Source organism: Notolepis coatsorum (genome assembly GCF_963971535.1).
Source record: "Notolepis coatsorum genome assembly, chromosome: 12".
Taxonomy (NCBI): Eukaryota; Metazoa; Chordata; class Actinopteri; order Aulopiformes; family Paralepididae; genus Notolepis; species Notolepis coatsorum.
In genome coordinates, this window is record NC_140176.1 from 86,661,713 (window position 1) to 86,673,173 (window position 11,461).

General features: G+C 45.2%; 1 pseudogene across 1 annotated transcript; it reads right to left on the reverse strand.

Moving 5' to 3' along the window:
* Positions 1-249: 249 nt before the first annotated feature.
* LOC311237955 (putative nuclease HARBI1) lies at positions 250-8,397 on the reverse strand (annotated as a pseudogene). The gene is made up of 2 exons: positions 7,688-8,397; positions 250-278 (listed from the first exon to the last, which is right to left on the reverse strand). The product of its transcript is annotated as a putative nuclease HARBI1 (transcript).
* Between the last annotated feature and the right edge of the window lie 3,064 nt (positions 8,398-11,461).

Consider the following 11,461-nt stretch of genomic DNA (forward strand, 5'->3'; position numbering starts at 1 on the left):
GGACGACTTCTTTACCTCACGTGACACGACAGCGTCACGTGATCTCTGCCGATATGCGGGGATGAGCAAGATGGCGTCGTGATCCGATATGCTTGTTGCTCCAGCTAATGGCGGAAATTCATCCCGGCGGAAACCGGATGAATTAGTCGCGAGGAAGTAATACATCATGAAAGCGTTTGTAGTCCTATGAAAGAGGAGACCCAGGGCTTTCGATGGGCTTTCAAATTTCATAAAACTACACTACCCAGCTCACGCCAGCCCGTCAAACTTGGAGCCGTCTGGTGTGAAAAAAAATGTTAACCTTATTTTTCATGATTATGTCTCACGGGTCGAAAAAACCTGAACTTTATTGCCATAAAATAGAACGAAGTTTGTTTCTTTACCTTTCTGTGAACATCTGGTGGTGAGAGCAGGCAACTGCACCTCCTCATCCATCACGCTCAACATAGGGGCCCCCCAGGGCTGTGTTCTGAGTCCTCTCCTCTACTCGCTGTACACACACGACTGTGTGGCACAGTGGAACAACAACACAATCATCAAATTTGCTGACGACACAGTAGTGGTGGGCCTGATCTCTGCCAACTACGAGAGGGCCTACCTGGAAGAGGTAAAGAATCTGTCGCAGTGGTGTCAGGAGAACTGCCTCTCCCTGAACGTCAGAAAAACAAAAGAGATGATTGTGGACTTCAGGAGGTCGGGGGTCAGGGACTATAGCCCCCTCAGCATCGACGGGGCACAGGTTGAGAGAGTGAACAGTTTCAAGTACCTCGGAGTCCACATATCCGAGGACTTGACATGGACCACACACATTGACAGTGTTGTGAAGAAGGCACGGCAACGCCTCTACTTCCTTAGGCGCCTAAGGAAATTCCAAGTCAGTCAGAAAATCCTTAAGAACTTCTACTCATGCACAATAGAGAGTGTTGTGAAGGATCAGATTAAACCGAATATGTATATTTATTTATATATATATATTTAATTGTATTTGTATATCGTTTGATATACCCTGTATATTCATTGTACAATATGCACTGAATATCCCTTTAGTCTACTAAACAGCCCATAATAGTTTCATTCTACCATTGGACGAGAACCTGGCGCCAGGTTGCCATACCCCTAGGTCCAAGTTCAATCGTGCCGCCTAACATGTCGTGGCAAGCCCCGGTTCCGCGCAGGAATATGTCGGGCGAATTACGAATGGTACTATTTGTTCATAGCGCATATATATATGGCGCAAGTAAAGTAGAACTTTCTTTTTAGTCCAGTTCTTTACCCTCCAACAGAGTGACAGACGCAAAGCCTCCCCACGACGCACGTATGGTGTAGTAAGGCCTACTTGGCCCAGAATAGGCATTGAGATATCGTGTAGATTAATAGTTGAATAGTCATAGTTTGGCACTATACCGTCGAGTTGGACGTATTCTATTAAGCTAATAATAGTCTATTTATGTATGGTGCATCGTTCGGTTAGAGTTCTAAAGTTATCAGTACCCCCATCGTTCCTGACGTTATCTGGACGCTTAACCAGGCTGAGCAGACCCCTAGTGGTGCTTGCATCCGAGGAGCTCCGGGCCAAGAGCGACTGGACCTGTATATTGGATTACTCTACCCGGACGACGGCGAGCCTTCCACGGCTTGGATTATGCTTTGGGTGCTTTGATTATTCCATGGATAAAGGCCAACACTGCGGAGTGTTGGAACTACCCCCCGGAGAGGACTCCAGGTGAGACGGCGCTCTACACCATTGAGGTCGCCTCACGTCTCTCCGTTGTGGACCGGCAGCTACCGTCCACAGAGGGTCCAGCTGTATTCGTCTGCGGTCCGAGGTTCTGTGGGCACCGTGTCCAAGACTTTGGATTCTCCCAAGACACCGTCGGCCAGATGGGATACCGCCAGCGGCTTCTCTAACCCCCCCCTCCTACTGTCTTACAACCAGCGGGACACCCCCCCCCCCCCTTAGTGTATCCAGCTATAATCATCTAAGTACCATCGCTATCGTTTCCTAAATATTCCAGGTTGTATACTTACTCCCTGCGTAACCAGAGATTGGACATTCAATGTTGATTTACCTACGAATACTCATTTGCCATAAAAGTGCATATTTCATATTTCAAATCATAAATGTAATTAAGTGATCGTTGTATACACCTTTTGCTGTATTAAACCTTCGATTTGGTACATTTGTGTGGATTCGTTTCATCAGGTGGGAAAGTGTTCATCATACTTATATCTTGTACTGGATGGCCAGAAGTTAAAGTACATGAGGTAGTGGTATTAAATATCATATCTAACAATACAGTCAGGGAATTGTACCCCTCAGTTACAGAGAGCATCCTGACTGGCAATATCACCTCCTGGTTTGGGAATAGCACCGCACAAGACCGTAGCAGACTACAGAGAGTGGCCCATTCAGCCGAATGCACAATTGGAGGGGGGCTTCCCACTCTCCAAGACATTTACAACAAGCGGTGCATGGGTAAGGCTAAGAGAATAATCAAAGACTCCAGCCACCCAAACAACTGCCTCTTTGAACTGCTGTGGTCAGGCAAGCGATACGGGAGTCTCATGGCAAGCACAGAGAGACTCAGAAGAAGCTTCTATCCTCAGGCCATCAGAATGCTAAATGACAATAACACTATGTAACAACCATCAAATGCACTCACAGCACACACATCCACACACACACACACACACACACACACTCGCTTTAAACAAACAACTCACTGCAGCACCCACTTTACCCACTTTAGACACCTAAACACACTTTATATTTATTGGTAAAGAATTTGCACTACAACCCATACCTCATTACACCTTACTGTAAATTGTACCTAAATTGTACCTCATCCCAATTCTGCATTGTACTGTATAGTAGTATATAGTATATTGTATTGTAACTCGGTTACTTTTCTACTCTGCATTGTACATTGTATATATGTATATATTGAACACTTTGTCTACGTACTTGACTTCTATTTTATACTTACTATACTTATTTTATACTTATCTATTTTTATCTAGCACAATCTCTGGAGCAAAACAGAAAGAAGCATTTTATATAAAAGCATTCTGTACTTCTGTATGACAACTAATAAAGAAACTTGAAACTTGAACTTGATCTAAAAAAATGTGTCTCAATCTGATGAAAAACGGCGGAGCATTTTTCATTACAAGGCACATCTTCTGAAAATATGTCTAGGGCTTAAGAGGTTAAAGGTAAAAAATCTAAATGTGAAGAACTTGCATAATTCTTCAATAACAAAATAACTTAAATTAGAGCCAGCATTAGTCCTGATGCAAACACGGATACCATCAGCAAACCCTGCAAATAAAAGGAACCATAGGAAAATGTGCTTGCATTACATCAACTGAGCTTGATACATTCCTGTTATGGAATGTAACTCCTCCACTTCCGGTATTGACCCTATACCCACAGCATTTCTTAAGCGAATATTCAAGAGTATTTCAAGTCGTGTCCTAAACATTATAAATACATCGCTTCCGACAGGCATTTTCCCAGATGCATTCAAAATGGCCGTTGTAAAACCCTTACTAAAGAAACCCAAACTAGACAGTAATGTATGTACTGACCAACTATGGGCCGATATCCAACCTTCCATTCATCAGCAAGATACTTGAAACTCCTTTCTCAAAGAAAACAACATCATGAAGGAATTTCAATCAAGCTTCAGAATGCACCACAGCACTGAAACAGCTCTTATTAAAATAATTTGTGACCTCAGACTAAACTCAGATGCAAATAAATTACAGGTTTTAAACTGTAGGAAAGACTGTCAGGTTTTGAACTATGTGGGTATCAGGCAGGAAGAAGGACTGTCAGGTCTTGAACTGTGTGGGGGACCCAGGCCTGGAACTGTGCCCTGAGAGAGGGGACTGCGCCCTGAGAGAGGGGACTGCGCCCTGAGAGAGGGGACTGTGCCCTGAGAGAGGGGACTGTGCCCTGAGAGAGGAGAGAGGGAACTGCGCCCTGAGAGAGGGGACTGCGCCCTGAGAGAGGGGACTGCGCCCTGAGAGAGGGGACTGTGCCCTGAGAGAGGGGACTGCGCCCTGAGAGAGGGGACTGCGCCCTGAGAGAGGGGACTGCGCCCTGAGAGAGGGGACTGCACCCTGAGAGAGGGGACTGCACCCTGAGAGAGGGGACTGCGCCCTGAGAGAGGGAACTGCACCCTGAGAGAGGGGACTGCGCCCTGAGAGAGGGGACTGCGCCCTGAGAGAGGGGACTGCACCCTGAGAGAGGGGACTGCGCCCTGAGAGAGGGAACTGCGCCCTGAGAGAGGGGACTGCGCCCTGAGAGAGGGGACTGCGCCCTGAGAGAGGGGACTGCGCCCTGAGAGGGGGGACTGCGCCCTGAGAGAGGGGACTGCGCCCTGAGAGAGGAGAGAGGGGACTGCGCCCTGAGAGAGGGGACTGTGCCCTGAGAGAGGGGACTGTGCCCTGAGAGAGGGGACTGCGCCCTGAGAGGGGGGACTGCGCCCTGAGAGAGGGGACTGCACCCTGAGAGAGGGGACTGCGCCCCGAGAGAGGGGACTGTGCCCTGAGAGAGGGGACTGCACCCTGAGAGAGGGGACTGCGCCCTGAGAGAGGGGACTGCGCCCTGAGAGAGGGGACTGCGCCCTGAGAGAGGGGACTGTGCCCTGAGAGAGGGGACTGCGCCCTGAGAGAGGGGACTGTGCCCTGAGAGAGGGGACTGTGCCCTGAGAGAGGGGACTGTGCCCTGAGAGGGAGCTGGTTCAAAGGGTCAAATTGGGTATCAAACAGGAAGAAAGACTGTCAGGTTTTAAAGATGCTATACAAATAACGTGTTTTATTATTATTATTATTATTATTATTATTATTATTATTATTATTATTATTATTATTATTATTATTATTATTATTATTATTAGAATCTGATGGTTCTATTGTGAGGACATGACTTGTGATAAACCAGCCTGTTGTGAGGAGGACATGTGATAATCCTAAAGTTCTGTTGTGAGGAGGACATGTGATAATCCTAAAGTTCTGTTGTGAGGAGGACATGTGATAATCCTAAAGTTCTGTTGTGAGGAGAACATGTGATAATCCTAAAGTTCTGTTGTGAGGAGGACATGTGATAATCCTAAAGTTCTGTTGTGAGGAGAACATGTGATAATCCTAAAGTTCTGTTGTGAGGAGAACATGTGATAATCCTAAAGTTCTGTTGTGAGGAGAACATGTGTTAATCCTGTCATTCTGCTGTGAGGAGGACATGTGATAATCCTAAAGTTCTGCTGTGAGGAGGACATGTGATAATCCTATGGTTCTGTTGTGAGGAGGACATGTGATAATCCTAAAGTTCTGTTGTGAGGAGGACATGTGATAATCCTAAAGTTCTGTTGTGAGCAGGACATGTGATAATCCTAAAGTTCTGTTGTGAGCAGGACATGTGATAATCCTAAAGTTCTGTTGTGAGCAGGACATGTGATAATCCTAAAGTTCTGTTGTGAGCAGGACATGTGATAATCCTAAAGTTCTGTTGTGAGCAGGACATGTGATAATCCTAAAGTTCTGTTGTGAGGAGGACATGTGATAATCCTGTCATTCTGTTGTGAGGAGGACATGTGATAATCCTAAAGTTCTGCTGTGAGGAGGACATGTGTTAATCCTAAAGTTCTGTTGTGAGGAGGACATGTGATAATCCTAAAGTTCTGTTGTGAGGAGGACATGTGCTAATCCTATGGTTCTGTTGTGAGGAGGACATGTGATAATCCTAAAGTTCTGTTGTGAGGAGGACATGTGTTAATCCTAAAGTTCTGTTGTGAGGAGGACATGTGATAATCCTATGGTTCTGTACTTGTGACCATAGAGGAGTGCTCTGCATGCTGTTGTGTTGCATTGTGGGCCGATTTGGAGGATTCTAGTAAACTGGATGACATCACAACAGTTTTATGAATGTCCAGCACTGGTGAATAAAAGAGGGGGGATGACTCTCTGAGCTGTATTGACAGCTGGCACCTGGAGGTGGATTGATATTCCCTTCCTCTCTCTCTCGCTTTCTCTCTCTACTCTCCATCAACCCTTAATAACCCACTCACATAACTCTCATCCCCCCACCTCTCCTCTTGTTTTTACCCTCTCTCCCTCCTCTTTCTCTTCATCCTCATTTCCCTGCCTGTATTCCTCTCTTCAGCCACTCTCTCTTCCTCCTCTCCTCTCTTCATACTCCTCTCTTCTCTCTCTCCTATACTTTCTCTCTATCTGTCCATGCTAGTGATTCTTCCAACAATCCTTCCGTCTTGTAATGAGTCATACAGTAGTTAGTAGCCACCAGGGAACCATGTGGAGCTAAAGATAATTATGGACCCAACCAGTAGTGTATTTTTACTGCATAACTCCTGCCATCCCTTAAATGGGGAAAACCACTCAGTTTAAGAAGTCATATATATTATTCCTATGTGTGGTTGAAGACAGTCCCATCAATACTAGTGAACATGTGCAATTCTACCAAATGTGACGATGGAGTATCTATCTATCTATCTATCTATCTATCTATCTATCTATCTATCTATCTATCTATCTATCTATCTATCTATCTATCTATCTATCTATCTATCTATCTATCTATCTATCTATCTATCTATCTATCTATCTATCTATCTATCTATCTATCTATCTATCTATCTATCTATCTATCTATGAAGAACAGACAGAGAGTGTGTGTGAAGAGAGAGAGAGAGAGAGAGAGAGAGAGAGAGAGAGAGAGAGAGAGAGAGAGAGAGAGAGAGAGAGAGAGAGAGAGAGAGAGAGAGAGAGAGAGAGAGAGAGAGAGAGAGAAAGAAAGATGTGTTCCATAGATCTAATGGCCATCTGATATTTCCTCCAACAACCCCTCCATGGCAACCAGACTATAATACAATCAGCCCACAGCAATGCGCTCAGCCACCACTGTTTAGACTGCTCTCTCTCTTTGTCTCTCTCAAATTCAACCTTTTAGTAGGATTGGGATCACTTTGATCCAAAAAATCTGGTTTAAACTGATTCCAGTAGAAGGGTGGATTCAGGGTGGATTTCAGTCACAAAATGTAATGACATTTTAAAATTGGTTAAATAATCCAATATTTGGATCATGCAGTATACAGTATATACATTTATTCATAAGATTTTCACTTACTTTGTTCATCCGTCGACTATAAAAAAAATAAAAAAAATAAATAAAAGTATAATATATATATATTTTTTTTTATCATTCCATTTGGGCTGTGGGGGGTGCTTAATGTCTGAAGGAGTCTACTGAAGGCTTCTTGTCCTCTGCAAAAACATGCAATTGGTCCACTGATGGATACATCTTGATATTTGTCTAGTCTACGTGTGTTCATTAGATGGGTGAAATCCTCTTTCAGTGCCTCTGTGCCTATTTTCTTAGGAAGTTAGCCTCTGGTATGCGTGCCATTAGCATTAGCCACGCTTCTAGGCCTCTTTTCTTTTGGAAAGAATGATAAAAAATATAATTAAAATAAATATATTTTTTTATAATTATTATATATATTTTTTGTATTCGACTAAGATGTTGGCAGTCGACTACGGCTCCTTTCGACCGATTAGTCGACTATTCGACTAATAGGGGTCAGCCCTAATGCTTTCTGTGGTTCCACTCTCAAGTAGTTAAGGCATGCAAAGCGTCTCTTCAGAACTGCGCAGGTGTGTTTGCTGCCAGAAAAAGGGGTCATTAGCCATGGTAGTAGTGGTTAGGCACTCTCTCCTAATATTATGCCACCCGGTCGGTTGGTTTGGAGCTCTCTGTATAGAGCGCTCTCCCTCAGGATGCGCGCATCATGGACAGACCCAGGCCACTTGACAACGCAGTTTGTGATGATGAGGTCAGCGTCGCACACAAGTTGGATGTTGATGCTGTGCCTCCTTTTTCTGTTGACAAACTCCTTCTCATGAGGTGCTTCTATGTACATGAGTACAGTCGATTGGCCCAATAGTATTGGGCATATTCACCAAAAGAAAGAAGTTGCGCTTGGCCTAGGCAATCTGGTCATCCTTTGTCAATTAAACATATTCATTGACCAGGCTGGCCAGTGCGATTGACACAGCTTTCACCACATCACACACAGTTGATTTGTCCACTCCCATATAGACACCAACAACTTGTTAGAAAGTCCCACATGCATAGAAGCGTAGAGCAATGATGACCTGTTCTTCCACAGACAGACCATGACTTCTTCGGGTTCTGTGTTGAAGTTTTGGCCTGAAAAGGTCCACAATGTACTCAATATCAGCCTTCCCAAAGCGAGACTGTGCATACAGCTCCTCAGTGGTGTATTTCTCCAGTGGTTTGGTACGCTCAACATACACCCTTTGACGGTATCCTCTCCTACCAAAATGGTGGTGGCGGTGGACAACACCTGCCATGTCACTGCCTCTCTGTGACTAGCTGTGAGTCCTCTGAGAAAGGCTGAATTACAGTAGATGGCTGTGTAATTGGTCTTTTCAAACACACCCATTATAGGTAATTGACTTTGGCTTGTGTTCAATTAAGGCAATCATACCCAAGGCCTATAAATGATTAACTATGTTCACAACACCAAAGCGATGGAACCATGGACTCAAAAGGCCCTAATTTCACTGTTGCCAAAACTTGTGTGCTACTAGATGGTGTTAGGTGCCATTTCGGCTCAATAGTAGTTTTAGTTCTGCTAAGGGTGAAGAACTTACCAACAAAAATACAAATTATATTTGGGTTGAAATCACCCAGAATGTGAACGCCATGGGGTCTGGCCAGAAGAGGACCACAGAGCAAGTGAAATTTAGATGGAAGAATCTTAGGGCCAGGGCACAAAGGACCATGCTGGATGCACGCATTCCCGGCGAGGTATATGTTGAGAGGGTCATGGGGGTTTGAGGGCAGGGTCAAATGAAAACCATTCTTTGAAGATATTAATCAGTGGGCTGGGAAGCTCGGAATGGAGCTGGAACACGTTGCAGTGTGTGCACGCTGGGTTTCAGTGCCTTACGGGTTATTGTGGGAGGTGAACATTAATCTGACCTTTTTAGAAGAGGAGGATAAGAGTGGGATCGCTTCTAGTGTAGGGGCCTATCTATAGCAAGAAATGGCAACCCATCTATGTATTTTTACAGATGGATCTAGAGATCCAGACAGTAGGAGAGCAGGGTTTGGTGTGTACGTGGTGCAGCTGGATCTTCCGTCTGGTCTGCTTATCTCGGATGGGAGCTCTGCCTTTTCCACAGAATTATTGGTGATTCTTTGGGCTCTATTGTGGGTAGATGTGAAACCAGATTATGGTCTTAATTTGTTCGGTCTCAGCAGCTGCTTTAAAAGCGGTGCAAGTAGGGAAATCAAGAGCTTGGCCAGACCTTATTAACCTCTTAACATTCGCCGTACCGCACGCGGTACGCCACGCCCGTGCGTGGGCATGCGTCGCGGCACTTTGCTCTCGTCTGTCGGCTCAGGGCTGCATTTTTCGCCGATCATATTCCAATACACCGTTCGAAAGTTGAATTTGACGCCTTTCTCCACCACACTCAACCAATTGCGTACTTTGAGTCTCGAGTTATAAGACGATATATCCGGCGAGCGTCATTTGACCACTTCCGGTTCTGACTGGTCCTGAACTGACCAATCACCGCTGATGGAGAAAAACATTTCAAAGAAGAAGAAGAAGAAGGTTGAGAGGTGTGGAGCAGAGCAAATGGAGCAGAGCAAGTGAGCAGAGCAAGAGAGAAGTGTGGAGTGAGAGCGAGAAGTTGGAAGTGAGAGCAAGAAAAGGACAGAGACGAAACTCGAGTTAAGGAACAAAGAAAGCAAGTTGATTTGGAGGAATTGGGAACAGACTCTCAAGTATCCAGTGGCACATATAATATGGCAGATCAGAGATCCCTGCATCACCTGTGAAGAGAGGACCCCAGTGCTGCTAAGCTCTATTTGTCTCTATTTGTTACCTGATAATCAATTTCAATTCAATTTCAATTTGGACTTTATTGCAGTTCTTTCAAAATGTTGTACAGCTAGGTTGACTCTGTGCACACTGTTAGAATATGGCTTGGCTAGAAAAGTATCTAACAGTGATTGTATTTCATCACTGATAATGGCTCTCTGGTAGTACCCTGCATATTGTTCTGGGACCATCTGTAGTATTTGGGTATATAGTTTACTGGGCTGTGTAGGGGGATTTCTGAGAGACTCAGTTATTTTGATGTATGCAGTGATCTGATAGGGGGGTCAGAGGTTTGACTGTGAATTAGTCCTCTAGACTCTAGAGAGCTGTAATCGGTCCTTCCCATTTTTGTTTACGGAGGTATCATAGTTATTTCTAGGGGACAGGTTAATTTTTTATATTTTTTTTAATCCTCTTTTTCTCCGCCTGATTTTCTATTTTTCTCCCCATCCCAATTTAGTCGTTATGCCAATTCCCCCCTCCCCTACCTGGTTGTTGTGCGCATGTTCCTCCTACTGGTCGGTACAAGGGAACCCTGAAGTCCACCACATGCTTCCTCCGACACATGCGGAGACAGCCAGTGGCTCTCTTTTCACCTGGCAGCGAGGACTCTCATTGGTGAAGCGTACGGCGTGGGAGGTCACGCTGCCTTCACCATTTCCTGCCTTTCGCTGAGCAGACGCCCAGACCTGACCTGTAGGCGTTGCTGTCCACAACGCCAGATTACCACCCTCGACTTCCCTCCCCCTAACTCAGCCAAATGAGTTAGTATGACGATCGGCCCAAGCCGCAGGCAATGCTGACTCCGTGAGTCGAGACCGCAGCCTCTTGCATTGGTGACGAGCGCAATCTCCGCTACACCATCCGACCGCCCTCTAGGGGACAGGTTTGCATGGTTATATAGAGTGTGGTCAGATATAAATGTGTACTGGTGAAATCAGGGTGGGTTCCCGTTCAGGCATTGAAGTCACTGTAAACAAGCACATGACACAGATAAAAATATCTCTTTATTTAGTTTGAACCAAATATGATTGCTCCCTGATTTTAGAATCTGTATTGGCTGGTGGAGTTGTGATTTGTACCATATTATCAATCCCCCTGAGTCTCTGGAGTGGGAGGGGCACAGTCAGAAGGACTAGTTGCTGGTTCTGACTCTGGGATCTCTGCACCTGGTCCTCTTCTGTCTGTGTGTCATTGCTGGTCACTGGTATTGGGCTCTTCTCTCTCCACTTCCATTTTCATTTTGGGGAAAAGCTCTTTTCTCAAAAATGTCCCTGTACCAATACAGTACCTCTAGTGGTGTAGTAAGATACTGTAATAACTGGGTTATCAGTGTCCAGGGTCTCTCATCGTGGCACATACAGTAGTGAGGCGTTCTCCTCGTCCAATGCCTTCTTTCACTATGTGGTCATAGTGATTACAGGTCACCTGCTTCCAGGAGTTGCTGTGTCCTGTGCTCCTCTGGATGGGCCAGAGGATGGGAACAGAGGGTGTCCTCCTTGTGTTTTCTCTTGCTTCTC